Below are 19,591 nucleotides of genomic sequence, written 5' to 3' on the forward strand. Positions count from 1 at the left end.
ATTCAAGAGCCACCAGTTGACCAGGTAAGCGATGGAGGGTAGGCATAGTAGATGCTGCATAGAGGTCCAAGACCACCACCCAGTATATAGTCTGTAATTTTATTCTTCTCACTGTGCTCTCATTCAAGTCAATGTGTAGGAACAGGGCCAACAAGGGCAAAACACGAAGTTTCTTTGCATTTGAAAATCTCCTCCGTGGAAGCACTAATAGCAATAATATAAACTCTACTCTTGTTGAGTGCGTATAGATCAAATAATATGCAAAGACAAACACCCCTCAGCTTCTCATAGCCCCTCGTGTCCTGCCTCCTCCTCTGCTTCCTGCACCTGGTCATCCCTCCCTCTGTGTTATGAGGGAACGTCAGCAGGTCTAACCTTCTGAGGGTCGCCTCAGCTGTTCTGATTTCAACACAGGAACTGTCATGACCAGAGGACAGTGTTCTGTAACAGACACCTAGGCCTGACTGTCCCTGTCCCCTAACTTCCTACTCATGCTTAGTATACACTGCATCCAGCTATCAGGGCTCTAAACTCCCACACTCTTGCCAGGGTTTATATTTGGGGGTACCACCTCTAACTGAGGACTATACTTCTCAGATTTTAAACGGTGGTGCAGGAATCCTCTGAAAGGGGTTCGGGGAAGGGGGAGAGATGTTAAAATGCAGTGGGTCTGAAGTACAGCCTTACTGATGTGTAGCCAAGGATGAATTCCCCAGCCTCCTCCTCTTGCCTGCAGGGATGTGAGCCACCATACCCAGTTTATAGAGTACTGGGGATCAAACCCAGAGCTTTGTATATGCTGGGCAAGCATGCTACCATCTGAGCTACATTCCCAGCCCAGGAATCTGCTCTTCTCACCAGCTATCAGGGAGTGTGGAGTCTCTTGGAGCCAGCAAGCCTCTGGAGTCTCTCAGCAGAGCCCATCTTTCCCTCCCAACTGCCTCCCTGCCCTATTTTCTCTTCCTCTAGTCTTGCTTGCTTTCTGATACTGTAATAACTGAAAACCTCAGGAAGTGGTGATTTTCCCAGGTAAGAAATTTGCATTTTAACCATGGTTTCCTCTCCCTGTAAGTTTGTTTCTCGGTTGCTTCCATAGCAGCTGTAGAAAGGACAATATTCACGAGAGAGGAGGGATATACAGTGAAGTTGGGATGGGAAGAGAGCTTTTTTTGGTACTGAAAAGTCACATTTTACCATGACCATTTATGCCAGTAGTTCTCAACTTGTGGGTCATGACCCTTGCAGGGGTCCGATATCACATATTCTGCATCTCAGATATTTACATTATGATTCATAACAGTAGCAAAATTACAGTTACGAAGTAGCAATGAAATAATCTTATGGTTGGGGGTCACCACAACATGAGGAACTATATTAAAGGGTTGCAGCATTAGGAAGGTTGAGAACCACTAATTTATGGTATAGGTCTATGTACTGAGCACATATAATAATTTACCACAACTTCAAGTTCCTAAAACTGGCTAATGAATTCTTTTCTTTTATGAGCCTGTCTTTCATCCTAAAAGTAGGTTATGAATGCCAGCACAGTATTTCCTGTAGAAAATGTTGATTAGCTTTGTGTGTAATTGAGCTGTTAATAGGCAGTCCTGTAGCTTTGGGAAATAAAACAAATATTGACAAAGCCCAGTGAAATGGCCTGGTGATTATCATATCCTTTCTCCCACAGACCAACTGGGGCCCTCCCATGGCAACCCTCAGGCACTTTGCCCTTGGGGAAGAGATCCAATAATCCAAATAATCAGCTCTTGCTTTCCAAGTTTAGAAAAAGTTCTCAGGAAAAAAAAATCCATTTTGTTAATCAGAAGTATAAATAGCCTTCCCCACAATATTACTCATGTGCTACAATGTTTTTGCATATGAAGATGTTGAGTCATAAGGTTTAAGTACATGGATAACATCCTAAATATTTGCTATCTAAGGGAGAAAGTGTCAATCTTGCAGAAATTCTCAGCTATATTGATCATCATTTAGAAGAAGAATATCTTGCAGCTGTCTGTATCACCCGCACCAGCCACCATCAGACCATCCATCCCTCTGTAAGGTAGGTGTGCTCCTTGGATTTATGAACTATGTGAGCCAATGTAGCAGTGCATGATGGGAAATAATGTTGTGTGTTAGTGCAAATGAGTTCATCATTAAATGTTAGGCTTCAGAAAAAGTGACATTAGAAGTCGTTTGTTTCTGTTAGTGACAATGATGCTATCAAGCTATACCCCTTAGCTGCCTCTGCTCTGAGCTGCAGCCACCACCTCCATTGGGCCACTTTCATAGACAGGTACAAAGGGCAAGGAAACAAGGGCAGTAACTCAAGCAGAAACCACAGAGGAATGCTGATTCCTAGCTCAATCCCCGGCTCATGGTCCACTTGCTTTCTTATACAGTCCATTCCCACCTGCCTAAGGCTGGTGCCACCCATGGTGGGCCGAGACCTGACTTCCCTCAATGATGGATTGGGAGCTGGAAGTGTAAACCAAATATGTCCTCTCTTCTTCAGGGTGGTTTTGATCTTGGCATTTATCACAGCAACAGAAATCAAGCTAGGGCAATCCTCAGCAGCATGCTGGAGTTTGGGCTTCAGTGGTGGGCCTACCCTTACTCTCCAGATGGTTTCCTCTGTCTTGCTTTCCATTGTTTGCCCTTGTTTATCCTGCAGCCCAGTGTGGTCTAGGTCTCAAGAAGGGAGTCTTGGAAATGGTAGCTGGGCTTCTCTGTTGCAGAGTAAGCTATGCTTTTGCACTCTTCTTAGGTTGTGGGAGCATAGCTGTGGTCAGCTGCACTTGGAAGCAGGCTCCAGCTACTGGAAGCCAGAGGAATTTGCTCTGCCAGTGCTGGCCAGGCGGACTGACCTTCTTCCTTCCTGTGCCAAATTCCCGGTGTCATTTGTAACAAAGTCTCAGGTTTGGAGCCAATGGTGGTTTTCAGAGCTTTTAGTTTTATGAATAGACAGATATTTGAGGAAGTTTGAATTTGGCCTGTAAGCTATAATATCTTCAGTCATATGAAGGGGATAGAATTTAAAAGCAGACTATTAACAGAGAGAGTCGTTTATGTATTTGAAAATGAAACTATATATTAAGGTCTTTCCTTTATAAGGTAAACTGTTTCTCTATTAGATGCATTAACTGAAATTGAGCCCAGAATCTCAGACTGGAGCATGATGGAAAGGAATATATATATTTATGAATAAAATGTTAACTATGAAACGATGCAATACTATTTTGGCAGCTTACGAGAGTCACTTGTAAAACAAATTAAAATGTACTTTTACCTTACCTGTTCTACTTTTTCTTAATTAACACCAAAAGTTGCTTTTAAAAAGTAGATCATGGAGTCTGAAGAGATGGCACAGCTGTGAAGAGCATGTGCTGCTCTTCCAGAAGACCTGGGTTTGATTTCCAGCACCCCGTGGTGGCTCACAACTAACTGTAGCCCCAGGCCCAGGGGATTCAATGTCACCTTCTGGTCTTCACGGGCACCTGGCACACACATAGTACACAGGCATATGTGCAGACAAAATACCAATAGACATAAAACTAAATTAAAAGACAAACAAATAATATTTAAAAGACCGATACTCGTCACAGAGATAATGTTTGACTTTCTGCAGTCACATGGAAGTCTCTCTAACAGGCCCAAGCATTGGAAACATGGTGCTGGCCGGTCTTGCCCACCCCTGTCCTCTCCCTTGCTCAAATGTTAGATTGCATTCCTAAAGCTAGCCCTAAGGTCTCTTTTCTTATTTGGTCACTTCCTTATGTTTGACTAAAATGCCAAGGTCCAGCTATCAAAATTCATATTTTGGCTACACTGGCTAACAGGCCCAGTCAGGACTTACCAACCCATCCTAACATACACTCCCCCTTTTTCTCATTAAAACTCTACTCCTTTGCCCTGAGATGTTGGTGTCTGGGTGTGTCACGTACCAATTCTGAGGCCCCCTTACACATATTATTGCAATTTTGTTTGAATGTATGACAGTCAACATTTGGGGAAAAAATAGTAGACTGTGGAATTAGAAATTCCTTAAGCTTTTTAACCCTAAAACCATAGTAGTTCCAGACTTTAAAAGCTGAGATAGTCAAAACAATGGCTGCTCCCTTTGGCTTTCTTCCTCTTCATCATCTTGTTTTTCACAGTGTATTTTTATGTGTTTGTGAAATTTATAAGCAAAATGCATTTCATTTCCACCTGTATAACAACAAATAAACACATATGTAAACAATGAATAATGTATTTGCTGTGGAAAAATCATGCTAGTCACCCGCCATTAAGTTTAGAAAGAGTAAGATCTAAGTCCTCAAGCATGAGGCAGTGTTGTAGAAGACACCATGTGGCAGAAGCTGTGAAGATCCATAGTGGTTCTGGCTCCCTGGGTTTGTGTTTATACTGCTAAAGACTGAGGGTTTGTAAAGACTCCACAGTTGGGAAAAGCCGGAAGACCGCCAGGCAGCTCTGGACATCCTGTGCTTTAGTCAACCCAAGTGTATATTCCTCTACCTGAAACCTGTCACTCCTTAGGTCATTGCTACCTTTGTGTGAATTTCTCGTTGCTTTTATACACTAGTGCTTGAAACATGAAATTTGTGTGAGATGTTTGATTTGGACCTGTTCACACTGGTAGAGGATGTTTCTCAGAAGGGCAGCATGTTCAAAGTTGTGCTTTCAGGAGACTAAAAAGCTCAGCAGATTGGAAGGAAGTGGAGGCTTCTAACTGGGGAAATCAGTTAGAAAGCTGCTGCATTAGTTTAGATAAACTTGGAGGTTTGGGCAGTGTGAATTACAGCTGTGACCTGGATAATCGAGAGGAAACAGATGCTTAGCATTGTCAAACCTTATGTATCTTAAATATATCTGAAGTTCCTCTCCATGTCACCTGAATTTGATCTTCAAGCCCAGCTCTGCTTGAATGTATAGGGCCACTCCCGTCAGAGATCGGGAATACTCACCCATCTACCCATGACCTGGTGGACACATCTCAGTCCCATGTTGACCTGCAGCATTTAGGATCATCTCGAAGTTCTTTGTCAGCCCACACTCATACTTAGGACCTTTGCCATACTTCCAAAACACCTCTTCCCCATTGCTGGGCTGACTCACATTTCTAGAATCTGATTGCAGTGTCCCTTCAGTGTAGCCTCATGTCACATGTCCATGCCTTCTCCTCTAGGCACTTCTGAATCTGACTTAAACTTGCATTTAGCACTTACAGAGAACCACTTACATCTAAACTTTTCTCCAAGCCCCACTGTGATGACTCATGGTAGGTAGCTGGAAATACAGATTGGGTGCTGAAATTCTAAGAATCAAAGCGTTAGCTTTAGTCTTCGGCCCGATTTTCCTGGTGCACACTGCAGTTCCCATCACTACTCTGTCTTCATCCCTGCTCCAGAGTTCCTCTTGTGCTAACTGCTCAGTAACACAATCTCCTGAGACGGGTTGTCTTGTAGCTCCTCCCCACAACCACTGATGGGCCATTTGCTGATCTCTATGCCAGTGCCAACCTTGTCACTAGTCAATTAAATCAACCATGAAAACTTTGACCAACCATGTGACTGCTTCCAAGGTTTACTTGCTGGAAAACAAGAGACACCAAATTCATCAGACACCTGAAGACACAACTCCTACTCATCTCCTGCCCATCCCTACAGAGTGCTGGGTTGATACCTGGATAACTCTGTAGCCCTGACCTCATACTTGTTACTAGGCCAACGTTCAGTCACCAGGAACTAGACCTCCATTAGCTCTAACTTCTCTCTCTACAGACATGAGTGATGCTGTCTCTGCTCACCTGCCTGTCTAGTGTAGGATTAGTGATGTCTTGTAGAGTTTCCATATACAACAGACACACTGTACTGATTTGGGAGCTGCTTGAAAATGGGGAAAAGGTGGACAAATAGGAGGCAGGATTTGGATTCTAATGGGCTAAGTGGAAGATTTAGAACACAGAGGAGTCGTAGAAGAATGAAAGTACAGAAGGAATGTTTTAGGAAGGAAAATAAGTTCAGCTGTTAAGAATTGATAGTGAGGGGCCAAAGTTACAGGTCAGTGATCAAGAACATGGGCGGAGCTTCCAGAGGGTCCAGCTTGAGTCCTAGCACCCACACAGCAGCTCATAACCACCTGTAACTCCAGTTCCAGGGGAATCAATGGCCTCTTCTGGCCTCCAAGGGCACCAGGCATACACAAAGGGCATAGCCATACATGCATGGATACATACACACACCCATACACATATAATAATAAAATAATAATTAAAAAAAAAGGAATTGATATGAGTATAGTTTTAGATGTACCCACAGGCAATATTAAAATATTGAGTGAGGCATGGCATAGCATCAATGAAGGAGCAGAGAGACCAGCCGCTGGCTGTATGGGCATTTACCTGTCAGCTCAGGATTTATCACGTGAAGTCCAGGAAGCTGGTCCAAAAATGAATGGAAGTTCACAGGGGTCTGTGGCCTGAGCTAGAATCAATAAACTATCATAAACCCCTGTTGTGGGGGTATTTGTACACTGTGCGAAGGTGTATTGCTGTGATTGGTGTAATCATAAGCTGAACAGCCAATAGCTAGGCAGAAGGTATAGGTGGGATTTCCGGGGAGAGAAAGGAAGAGGAGGAGAAATCTAGGCGTGCAGAAGACACCAGGAGACATGGAGAGGAAACAGGAGGTGCAAGATGGAAGAGAGGTAACACCCCATGATAGAACACAGATGAATATAAATGGGCTAATTTAAGTTATAAGAGCTAATTAGGAGTAAACAAGCCTAAGCTATAGGCTATAATTAATAATAAGTCTCTGTGTCATTATTTGGGAGCTGGCTGGCTAGACAGGAAAGGACTCATTACAAATCACAATAAGCCATCATCTGAATTTTAGCCTCCTGTCTTCTTGCTCCCTCCTCCAAGATTCAGAAGAATCCATTGTAAGGCAGGGCAAAACCCTCCATGTTGGTCCAAGACACACCCATATACCAAATTCTCAGCACAAGGGAGATTTATTACCCCAGGAGCAAGTGTGGGTGTGTGTGGAGTGGCTGCACAGGCAGGCATTAAGCATCAAGAGCAGCAGCAAGCAAGCAAGCCAGCAAGCCAGCAGGTGTTTTCACAGGAGTGGGTTTTTAAGGAGAAAAATGGGGAGTCTGTGCTAGGGTGAGTTGGTAAATCCTGATTGGACATGTTAGCCAAATAATGAATATTGATTGTTGGACATCAGTGTTTTGTCTAAGGAATGAGTCAGTGGCCAAATAAGGGAATAGACCTTGGGGACTAGCTTTAAGAATGTAATGTAACGGTTTTTAGGAAGGGAAAGGAGAAGGGTAAAAGGGCAAAACCTATCAGTGCCATGTTTACCATGCTCAGGCCTGCCAGAGCCCTTCATTCATATGCAGTGGGGCGCTTAAATTCTCTCACTCCCTGTGAAGCCTCAGTTTGGTTCCCAGGTCCTTCTAGACCCTGGTTAAATCACTCCCTCTTCCTCACTGTTGTACCATTTCTCATGGATCTGTAAGAGCAAGGCCAGCTCTACTCCTTGGGCTTGGAAACCGCAGCCTCTCAGACCTCTTTTATCCTTACAAATAAGAGGACTGACTGCTATGGATTTATGCAAATTCAGTTTTTAACCTGCCAGCCAAAGAATAGGGCATAGAGATTAATTCTTAAGATGTTTTTAAGCTTTTGAATTTTGAGTTCCAGGGAGAATGTTTTTTTATTTTTCTTTTTGGCAGATTGGATACAGACATAAAGATGGAAAATTAATTGTTAGCCTTGGGCATTGAGGGGAGGTGAGGGGTTTTATTCACCATGGTTAGAAAGGACAAACTTATTGCCTAAGGATTTAACTCTATATTAGGAATTTCTAATTCAAATTGAAAACACAAATGTCAAATAACCAAATTGGTTGCTGTGTGGGGAGGGGTGGTGGTCACTCATTGGACAGGCAGACCATTAGCATAGCTAATGAGAAAATCTCTAGCAGGGGAGACAGGAATGCTAGATTCTAGTCTCACTTCTGCAAATATCATGCTGGGGACTCAGAATAGGAGACTTTGATTTTCCCAGATTGCTTCAGTTCTAGCTTTGATCAAGGAGAAATGCAAATTAGCTTCGCCTTTTACCTGACAGGTGTGTGGGAGGTTCGCGTGGCTAGAACGCACTCACTTGGGCATCCAGCAGCACTTCCGGCTGCTCTGGGCTTTTGTCCTTTTGTTCCAGCTGGTTTAATGGGGACAAGAGGCATAGAGAACAGGGCTGTTTATCATTCAAGGCAGTCCCCTGCCTGCTCAGGGAAGACAGACTGCCACCTCCGAATCACAGGGTCTTGACTCTGCCTGAGATTTGCCAACTGATGACATGAACGCCCACTCAGACGTCTGGGCGATGTCTGGCTCTTCACCATTCCTGCTGATTCCTCTCCACTCCAGCTCCCTGGCAACTGGCCTTGCTCCAATCCCAGGAGGAAGTCTCCTGGCGTTGAACCCATTTTGGCAGAACCAGCTACTCATTCTGTGTGTTCTAGACACTCTGTTGACTACCATCTCTCTCATAAGTGAGTGACAAGGAGTCAGGGACTCATCAGTTCTTAGCAATCTTCGTAAGAATGAAGAAAGCATATTATCTGGCCACAAGCTGGACAAAAGAAGGAAGAGTATCTGGCTAACTAGTTTATTTACAGAGGTAAGGGTAATAGGTTTCTCAGTGTTTTGATGTATACCCCTTACAGTTAAGGTTAATGTCATGAAAACAGCTGTCTATTCTCTGCCTTTAACCATGTCTGTTTTTTTTTCCTACCCAGAAATATAAATATGTGCTTCACCCCATCACCTTCTCAAGCTGTGGCATCAACCTTTCCCTTACAAAATTCCTTATCGGGTAAAATACTCTGGAATGAATTTCTCTGTGTGTTTTTTTTTTTTTTTTTAGCAGCTCCGTGTCATTTTCTCAGTTATTAGCCCATTAATTCCAGGGCCTTTGATGCTGTTGAGTATCCTTTTTCCTTAAAGAAAGGCTCTGTGTACATACCACAGAATCCTCCTTAACTCTTCAGCACTCTGTCCTTTGATGATTCCCCTTTTATTCTGTTGACTATTAACCTATGGCTTCCTTCTGGGTCCTGTATCCATTCATTCCCCAATTAATGCCCGAGTCATAATTGTGGTGATTCTGTGTGAGTATTTCAACTCACATGCATTAGTCAGAGTTCTCTAATGGATCAAAACTCATAGAGGGTATATATGAGTATATATATTATATGATGTGATATCATTATACATATGGGATTTATTATAGTGGCTTATCGACTGTGGTCCTAGTCCAACAATTTACCTGCAAACAGAAAGGCCAAGAATCTGTTAGTTGTTCAGTCCTTCAGCCTAGATGCTTCAACAGTCTCAATCTGGTGCTGGAGTCCCAAAGGATTCCTAAAGAGCTGCTGGTCTTTAGACTATATTGGAATCCCAGAGAAGTGGGTTCTAATGCCTTAGTGTTAGGATAACTGAACTCACCTGTGAGAGTAAGGTCAAGCACACAAAAAGCAAAAGGCTACCTTCTTCCATGTCCTTTTATGTGGAATGCCATCAGGAGGTGTAGCCCAGACTTAGGATGGGTCTCTCTAGCTCAAACGATCCAATCAAGAAAATCCCTGATAGGAATACCAAGCTAGTTGGGTTTTAGTTGATTCCAGATGTAGTCAAATTGATAACCAAGATTAGCCATCACATCACATAAAACCTATCGTTTATGCATACACCACTATTCCTCTTGGATATCCAGTCTCTCTGTAGTTTTACATTCCATGGAACAGATCGATTGTCTTTAAATCTTGGATCTAGTCATTTATTTGTTGTGGAATTAGGGACAAGTCACTATATAATGCCTCAGTTTCCTCAACTGGAAAGTGCATGGTGGTGTTGATAATAAAGTCTGCTTCAGTGGTTTTAATGGGTAGTGCTGGTGTGGAAAGGACTTAACATATCCAGTCACCATAGCATACAGTGCAGAGGCTCTGCCCGGGTACCATAGCACACAGTGCAGAGGCTCTGCCCGGGTACCATAGCACACAGTGCAGAGGCTCTGCCCGGGTACCATAGCACACAGTGCAGAGGCTCTGCCCGGGTACCATAGCACACAGTGCAGAGGCTCTGCCCGGGTACCATAGCACACAGTGCAGAGGCTCTGCCCGGGTACCATAGCACACAGTGCAGAGGCTCTGCCCGGGTACCATAGCACACAGTGCAGAGGCTCTGCCCGGGTACCATAGCACACAGTGCAGAGGCACTGTTATTAGTAGTATTTTGCCTTCTTTTCTGTTTTATATGTGGTAATTCATCAAGTTATTTCCATTCCTCTTTTATCATCTTTCTATTTCTATGTTTCATGTCTAATATCATTCAGTCAATGCCTGAAAGTTTTGAGAGCAGAATGTCAGAGCCTCCTTGCTGGTGAGGCTCAGGGAATATCAAGGAAGAGAGGGAGAAAAGATTGGAAGAGCCAGAGGTCCAGTGTGGGATGACTGCTTCAAGACAGTGTCTTCTGTTTATGACAAGGGAGTTGCCCCCAGAACATCTCATCAGTAGCCCTGAGTATTGTTTATTAAGCACCTTCTCCATTCAGAAAGTGTTCCTACTATCAATGAATCAGACTCCAATTCTGCAACTAGATCCAAGACTCTGGGTTAACTATTCCTGTTGTGCTGATCCACCTCTGCTCAGTGAATGAACTTTAACTCTGGTTAAGTCAATCAACTCTTTGTCCCTGAGTCTCATTCCCAGTACCACAGAGTGGTTTTTAGATGGTACACCCATCCTGGGAAGGGAGGAGTGGCAGTGACAGTAGCATAGCTGTGGGCCATCCTTGATATGTCTAGCAAACAGATCATATGTTGATTGATTCTGAAAGAAAAGAATTCCTTTCAAAGTCCTTGATATGTCTAGCAAACAGATCATATGTTGATTGATTCTGAAAGAAAAGAATTCCTTTCAAAGTCTTGGTTCTTCTTACTCAAAGTTCTAGAAGTAAAAAGTAAAAAGTAAATTAAAATTAAATAAAAAGCTGACCTATAGGGGATGTAGCTCTGTGGTGGGATGCTTGATCAACCTACATAAACTCCTAGGTAGTGCCATCCTTCTGCAAAGCATAAAACGTAGAAAAGCCTCAGTGGTATCACCAGCTCCTTAGAAAGGCTAAGGAAGTGGACTTGCTAAGAAAGATATTGCTCAGCTGGTGGATGAAGCATCTGCAGTGTGGCAGGCATGCCACAATAAGGTACGACACAGTAATGCTGTTGGCCTTCTGTTTTCTTTTGCTTGCTGTCCATTCTTTTCTGAATCAAAATGGAGGATTGTACAGCATACTGTGCCCATGTCCTCTTTAGAAAGAGGGAAAGGTTCCAGATTATATCTGCTTCAAGATCGTGTCTTCTTTACATGACAGGTAGACTGCACAATGACACCAGCTGATGGGGCAATAGGATGGGGGATTCTCACAAGGTTTCACCTCTTGAAAAAGATCTGCAGGCAATTCATGATTGCTGAGAGGAGGGGAATCAGTCTTCTCCATGGATGAGCTCCTGGAAGGCCAGCTTATTCCAAGAGGTCAGTCCTAAACACATATGAACGATACTAAATTATCTTAGCAGTTTGTGTTTATAAACACATTATATATTATATATATTATAATTATAAATTATAAACACATTATATATATATGTGTGTGTGTGTATACACATTCATATATGGATATTTATATGGCAATTAAAATTAAAGAACAAGAGGTCATGAATTTGAGAAAAAATGGGAGGGACATGAGAGGAGATGAAGGAAGGAAAGAGATGGGGAAATTGTATAAATACTTATATATGGAATTCTCAGAAATAAAACTCACATCCTGTTTTTTGCATAAACACTCAGAGTTCCTATTACTACATTCATATTAATACTAATCACCGTATATAATGTGGTGTATTAGAATTACAACTTCTTTGTTATACAACTGTTAGTTTAATAGTTAATAATTGTCTCATTTCAAAAAATTTTGGTGTTCCAGCTTTTAATTAAAAAACAAACAAACAAACAAAAACAAATTACAAAATGCTTCTCAGGGTGGATGTGCACATTAAACAAACTCTCAGTTTGACCCTGACCACACCTCCATTCCCAGAAGCTCTCTTGGCCTCTGCTCTTATCTGCCCATCTGGGCTGGCAGCTGAGTTTCCTGAGCAGTTATTATCATGGGAAAATCCTCTTTCTTTCCCTTAAGTTGGGTCCCGTGTTTTCCTCTTTCTTGGTTTACTCATTTATTTTTGTTTTTTGTTATTTGGAGGACATCCTTTTCTAGCTTCCTGGGAAGGGGCTCCTGAGAATACACTTTTGAGACGTCTTTTTTTAGCTTCAGACGGAATTTTCAGCAGCGGAATCTTGGCTGGCTGGGGAGCTCTATTTTAGAATGATTGTTCATCAATAATTTGAAACCCTTGTTTCCATATCTCCCGTTCCGCTGTTGTCACAAGCCATCCAACCAGTTGTGGGCCTCAATGCCGCTCTTTTCACATTTGGTCTGTTCTCTGACTTTGTCACTACGATCTGAGATTTCTAAAACACTTAACTTTCATTTGAAGGATGGTGGGAGATTCTTGTATGAATTCAAACCAAGTTTTACTCAGGAAACTCCAATGTCAGATTATTTCTGAAACACTGTGCTACGTCATTGTGGAGAATTCGGGTTTGAATAAACCACAGTGAAGCATTCTGGGGTCACCAGCTACTAAGCTATTTAGTGTTCAAACCTCACATACTTTGACTTTTCAATGAACCCCGTTTCTTTTTCTCAGCACTTTCAGTACAGAGTAAGCATGCCTTCGAAAATTTTTTAATTTTATTTTTTCATTCTGAGAATGTACCTATCTTTACTAAATCTTTAGCATTTGGGGTTGGATTTATATACTTACCTGTTTAATTGTCAGATTCAATATTTAAAACATATTTAAATACTCAGCTCAGTTTGCAATCATTATCACACTCTCTTTTGTCGTCTCCAAATAAAGCCATGCCGTGAGCAGAAATTGGCCATTCTTCTTTACCACTGTTGTGGGTATCAAGCTGTCTGTCTTCTAGTTTACTAATTTGCCTCTCAGGACATTTCATGTGCCTGGAGTTATACAGTATGCAGCCTGATATTAATCATTTCTTTCACTTTGCCTGATTTCAGCGTTCATCCATGTAGTAGTTACCTATACTTAATTCCTTTTTACTAGCAAATTATGCTAATTTCAAGTGCTCTGAATATAGGTTTCTGTTTTCATCCATGTGTGTCTGACATCTAGAATGCTACCTAGTAGCTGATAGTATTTACATATTTGTTTATTAAATAGATGGCCAATCCTAAGTCAATTTTTAAAATCGATCCTCAGAATCTTATTTAAACATTTTAATTTATTATTATTGTATGTAACATATATATGTGCCAGTGTGCGTGGAGGTCAAGAACAACTTAATAAAACCAGTTCTAGCCTCCCACCTTTCACGTGTGCCCTGGGCATTTAACTCAGGTCATCTGACTGGTATTGCAACTGCTTTTACCCACCGAACCATTCTATCAGCCTCCATAATCTTCCTTTCAAAACTTTTGTCTGGTCACGGCCAGAATTCTTGCTTTAGAAAAGTGTGCTGAAGGTTTGGATAAAAATAAAACATTCTAAGTATAGACTGTTCTTATTCTACCTCACAGTAGGAATAATAAACTATGTACCACTACCTTCTTTCTAGCTTAGATCTTCATTAGGGTTTTATAGTCTGCGACTCAGATACTATATCAAGTCCATAGGCACTGCTAAGAGTGAGACTGGACCAGAGAAGTATTTCCAGCTTGGTTTCTGAAGTCTCTGTGATGAAGGAGATGATGGCCACAGTGAGAACACAATGCAATAACCCTTACTTCCTGTTCTAACTTTGCACAAAGTCTTCTCTTCCCCCTTGAGATCACCAAGTATTTCTCTTTTCAACCCTTTCCATGTTTTTAAACTAAATGGTATTAGACCAAGATTGAGCCACTGGCATTTCTTCCATTGTTAGAGGTCAAATGCTTGTGGGTTTCTTTGATTCTAACTCATACCCAGTCAACATATGGGAGGCAGGGAATCATGCTAAGATACTCAAACTATACTTTCCAAGGCACACTCCCCCCCCCCAACTTTGCACATTTCAAGAGAAACATATATATAGTGGCCTAGGAACCCCTCCAATGATGATGTAAGAATTTAAACAAACAAAAAGGTAGACTTTTAAAAGTAGCTTAATAGCCTTGAATTATCTTTCAACAGCTGGATATCTATGGTAACATCAAAGTGAAAGGATTCCTGAGGGAAGAGAGCAGGGCTTTATGTGTGCTCAGACTGAGTGAACACACACACACACACACACACACACACACACACACACACACACGCACGCACGCACGCACACACACACATACACTCACTCTCTCTCTCACTCAAAATAAATCTCTTTTGTGAATTCAGGGTCTATGGAAAAGCTTTAAATGGCCTCTGTGGGGGAACTCAAACCCAACAATGCAAACATCTGACTTTATCTTCATGCTTTTTCCTCAAAAAGATGAGAAAGACAGGGGAAAGTTTGCCTATTTTTAGCCATGAAACAAGGTCACTAAATATATTATGTCAGTTAATCCAAGCCCCATTTAAAAAACTGGTTCTATATAATACTGGTTCTTTTTACTACAATTCAAAAGTGATGTGGGCTCTGTAACTATTATTTTCTTGGTTGGTTATGAGTGTCTGAGCTTTTGGTTGACATTTCTGAAATAAATATAGCTACAGGAGCACTGGTGTTCTGATTTAGAAATCTGACTACATTAGAAGAAAATTAACCTTTTCAAAAAGCCACTGTTCTAAGGAATGATTTTAATCAAATGAGTTTTAAATGTTGTACCTGCATATAGAATTTCTGGAGAGATTGCAACTCCCTAGTGATCTACGTTCTGAAGGAGGAAAATAACATCAAATAAATCATGTGTGAAGTAACTCTCCAAGTTGTAAAAAGGAAGAGAATGGAGCTGTTTCTGCACGTAGCATCAGGTTCAGAACTCAAATCAACCATTTTAATAAGTATTTTGGAAGACATTTTATAAGTATTATGTGAAGAAAAATATTGTAGGAAGAGATCAGGGGCTTTAGATTCCTTAGACAGATGTGAACACACACACACACACACACACACACACACACACACACACACGCACAGAGTATCTTTTAAAATAAATCTCTTTTGTGAATTCAGGGTCTATTTAAAGCTTCCAGTAAGTTATATGCATGTTATTGGAATTTTCCACGATACTCTTATTTATTCATTTATTTTCCCTTTGACAGCTGCTTCTACTGTGCTAACACAAACACAGAACGAAGCCAGGGAGCTGTGCAGAGGAGCGCCAGACTGTCCTGCACTGCAGACTTCAAATGCCGAGCACCTTGCATACATATTAAACATCCGAATGAAAACACAATGCTCCTGATTTTCAGAGTACCAACTCAAGCGCGCTCCTTACTGTTCAGTTAGCTTAAAGACATTCCAGTCCCCATGCTACCAGTTGGCAGGAAAAGCTCATCTCAGGAATTCTTGGGACTCCTTGTCACTTCAGAATTAGGTCAAGATGTTGAGGCCTGTTATGGATTGAATCGTTGCTCCCTAAAAGATGTGTTGAGATCCTCACGTGCAGTTGCACAAAATGTAACCTTACTTAGATCATTGATTATACACTTAGTTGAGGGGAAGCTATAATGGAAAAGCCTGGGGTCCTAATTCTCTGCGATTATTGTCCTTATTTAAAGAGGGCAGGATACACAGAGAGAGAACATAGCCATATGATGATAGGGGCATCAAATGATGTATCTGCAGATCAAGGACCGTCAAAGACTGCCAGTGTCACTTGCAGATAAAAGTGGCGAGGAAGGCTCCTGAAGCATGGTCCTGTGGACAACATGACCTTAGCCTTTCCGACTCCAAAGCTGAGGGATGAGAGGAACCAGCTGTTCTGAACCAGTCTGTGTGCAGTTCTTTAAAACAGCAACCCCGGGAAACTAACCCAGGGTCTTAGGCCACGCCAGGGATTGAGGTGGGGTGGCAGGCACCTGTGTTCTGGATTTCTGACCACAAAGATAATGGTGAACAGGTCACTATCTTGTTCATAGTACCTCTGGGTCTGGCAGTTCCTGTTTGAATACTATTCTTGGGACTTAGGTGCACTTTTGGAGCAGAAACTTAGCCCACATCTGAACTCTGCATATAACCTCTAGTGGCCACCTGTAAGGCTCTGACAGTCCTGTGTTCTGTGCATAAGAAGTCAATGCCAAAAAAAAAAAAAAAAAAAAAAAAAAAAAAAAAAAAAAAAAAAGAAGCCAATGCCTTACTTCCTTTCCTATATTAGGGTCATCTTTTTCTTCCGTCATTTTCCAGATTGCTGTTTCTTCTGTCAACATTAATTTCCCCTCTTACCTTTTAAGGAAGCAGGCCTTTGGAAAATAACTAGAAAGACAGTTTTCTGTTTTCCACAGCTGAGTCCATAACTCACAAATCACAGAGGAAGACTTGAACACCTGAACTAAGGAAGGAAGTAGAAAATACAACTAGAAAAAAATGTATGAAGTAATTGATGAAACTATTAGTCTGACATAAGATGATTAACAGGGTTGCATTAAATTTTCCAATGCATTTTTACATAATTTATTCACTCTCCTCATGTCCTGGGAATAAATTGAGCAGATTGAGACTGAACGGAGAGTGGAGAAGGCATATTTAATGCAGCATTTCAGTGATAGGCAGCCATTAATGGGTGGCTCCAAGGTTCTATTTTGGGAACTTTTTGCATAAATAGTTGACATATATAAATGACACTCACACATATATCACACACACACACACACACACACACACACACACACACACACACACACATACTTTACAGATCACCAGATGATGAATATATGGATTTTTAAGACAGGCAAAACAACCCGACACAGCAAATGAAAAGTGAATTTCAACAGCTCCAAACATGGATGGGGAAAATCACACTGGACCTCACCCCTAGATGAAGAGCTGTAAGCAATTAACAACTGCCAAGACAGGGACAGTTTGTCCTTCCCAGGGATGAGCCCCTGATTGGTTATCCAATACCAAGTTATCAGCCCTAACATATATAGATGCAACATTGAACCTACTCAGCAGATTGTATTCATATATTTTTTCATTTATATATATGAAGTGCACATGTAACAATAGTGGTTAAAGAACAGGAGCCCTATGAATTTGGGAGGGAGTGTGAGGGCTGCTTATGGTAGAGGCAGGAGAGGAAATGATGTAATTATATTTTAATTGAAATTTAAAAGGCCAATTATCTTGGCTTTCTAAGTTAATGATTCCAAAGCCAACTTTCAACAAAAAATATATACACTCAGACAGATGCCCAAATGTATGCCTGGATATTGCCATCTGGAACAAGACTAGGTGATTTTTTTTTTTAGGTACCAGGCATGGTGGCCTCTATGTCTAATCTAAGTTGATTGGGGGTAGAGGCATCAGAATGAGTCCAGGGTCATCATTAGCTGCATAATGAGTTTGAGGCCAGCTTGGGCTCCATGAGACTATCTCCTCCTACCTGGCACCCTCAAAAAAAGTAGAGTTCCCAGGTGATGTTGATCAATTGATGTTTACTAACCTAAAAGGTGAAATTAACCTAAGCAATGATTATTAATATATTTAGCCCAAATAAACATACACACTCAGCATCTTTGATTATTCCAATAGTCTCTTCCCTAGTAGAACAGTTCAGTGGGTTATACTTGTCTACACTTTATTTTTAAATCCACAATTGGAATCTAAAAAGGAACTTGTGAACATCTTGGATATAAATCCTTATTACTGTCCCATTAGTTTTAGTGTGGCAGGAAGTGTTTTTGCCATTTGATAAAAGAAGAAACTGAGCCTGTTTCCAAGTAACAATAAAAAATCAATTACCAGGACAAGTCTAAATATTATTTATTTATTTATTTATTCATTCATTCATTCGTGTGTGTGTGTGTGTGTGTGTGTGTGTGTGTGTGTGTGTGTGTGTGTGTGTATGCACGCACATGCGCACGAGCACTCATGTATGCTGTGGCAAAAGGGGGCTAGAAAAGGGTATTGCATCTTCTGGAGCTGGAGTGATAGGTGGTTTTAAGTAGGTGCTGAGAACAGAGCTTGGGTCCCGAGACCCCCAGGAACTCAGGTCCTCTGCAAGAGCAGCAAGTGTTCTTAATGGTAGAGCTCTCTCTTCAGCCCCATAATTGTAATTTTAGCCAAATAAGTTTAGATACACCCTTCATGCCACCCCAGGTTTTTGGGTGCCTATGTAGTCCACAAGTGACACCATCTCATTCTCTTAATTTGATATAATTAGCATTTCTGAAACTAATATTCTAAACTAACTGTACCATTTACAAATGAAGAGGTCTCATTTTCAATGGAGAACTCTTTAAAAATACCCACCCCTATTGCAACAATCCCAATTGAACAATACTTCAGCAAGTATCACAGGCAGACCCATGAATGGGTGTGTGAGGGAACTGTACTCACAATGCTGCCTCTTCCCATTCTTGGCTGAGATGGCAGGGCCATCAGGCACAGTGATGTACCAATACCAGGACAAAACCGGGTGAGCTGCACAGCTGCATGTGCCTACTGACGTTGAGACAGTTGGTCCAGGAGATCTAGGAAGACAACGGAAAGTTAATCTGGTTGAAATTCATGGATAGTTTGTGTTTGGATAGTAACAGACATACTAAGAAAAGCCTAAATGGAAGATGCTGTCTAGTTAGTTATACAGCAGGCGTGGGCCGGTCGGAATGCGGAGCCCAATCCAGGAAGCCCAAGCGCGAAGGGCAGGCTGTCAAGAAGAAAAAGAACGGAATGACAACCCAGCTAACCAAGCGGGAGCTTATCTCTTGCCCAGAAGTTGTGGTATTAGTAGTGTTTGTGTAAGGAGTAATAAGTAATAAAACTTGGAAGGCTGGGGCTCGCCTAGCTGCCAGCATATGCTGTTCTCGCTCCTTGTGGGCTGGCTGCTCCGTGTTCCGTGTTCCTCCAGATGGAGGTCGGAGGAGCTTAGTGGCCCTCGTGCCAGCCGGAAGGACAGCATCAGGGTAGCGCGGAACAAAGACAAAGCAAAGTTTGAAAAGACTACCAGCCTTGACCTCAACACCACCTTCTTTCCTCAGTCCCTGACCTCTGTGATTCATTTTTGTAGGGGATGCATCTGCTGATGGTAAGACATGTGGGGGGAAGCGGTGGCTCTAAGCTGTTCTGTCTTCTTACCTGGCTTCTTCCCCAGCAAGTTTTCTGGCTAAATAGGCTTCAGCTTTGGTATGCTCTCCAACTTTAACCTAAACCTGTGTTCATTGGTCTTCAGTGATTCTCAGGCACATAGACAGACAGTGAGTGACTCTGATATAATGGAAGTGAAATAGGACAAGGGCTCCTCTAGCAATGTGTCTCCAGGAAGTGCCTCTGGGAGGTCGCCTACGACAGACTG

At 41.9% G+C, this 19,591-nt stretch overlaps 1 long non-coding RNA gene across 16 annotated transcripts in view; it reads left to right on the forward strand.

Moving 5' to 3' along the window:
* The window catches only part of LOC128102476 (uncharacterized), a 198,390-nt gene that overhangs the window by 140,820 nt on the left and 37,979 nt on the right, over positions 1 to 19,591 (forward strand). For 8 of the 16 annotated variants that reach the window (XR_008215425.1, XR_008215427.1, XR_008215422.1 and 5 more), the window contains 3 exons: positions 737 to 2,062; positions 8,814 to 8,890; positions 11,450 to 11,610. This is a non-coding gene — a long non-coding RNA (uncharacterized LOC128102476). Of the gene's footprint in view, positions 1 to 736; positions 2,063 to 8,813; positions 8,891 to 11,449; positions 11,611 to 15,398; positions 16,380 to 19,591 lie in introns of those variants that run through there. The other 8 variants (XR_008215423.1, XR_008215424.1, XR_008215433.1 and 5 more) reach the window with 8 other exon arrangements.

Source organism: Peromyscus californicus, unplaced genomic scaffold (genome assembly GCF_007827085.1).
Source record: "Peromyscus californicus insignis strain IS unplaced genomic scaffold, ASM782708v3 Scaffold_7__1_contigs__length_154581171, whole genome shotgun sequence".
Taxonomy (NCBI): Eukaryota; Metazoa; Chordata; class Mammalia; order Rodentia; family Cricetidae; genus Peromyscus; species Peromyscus californicus.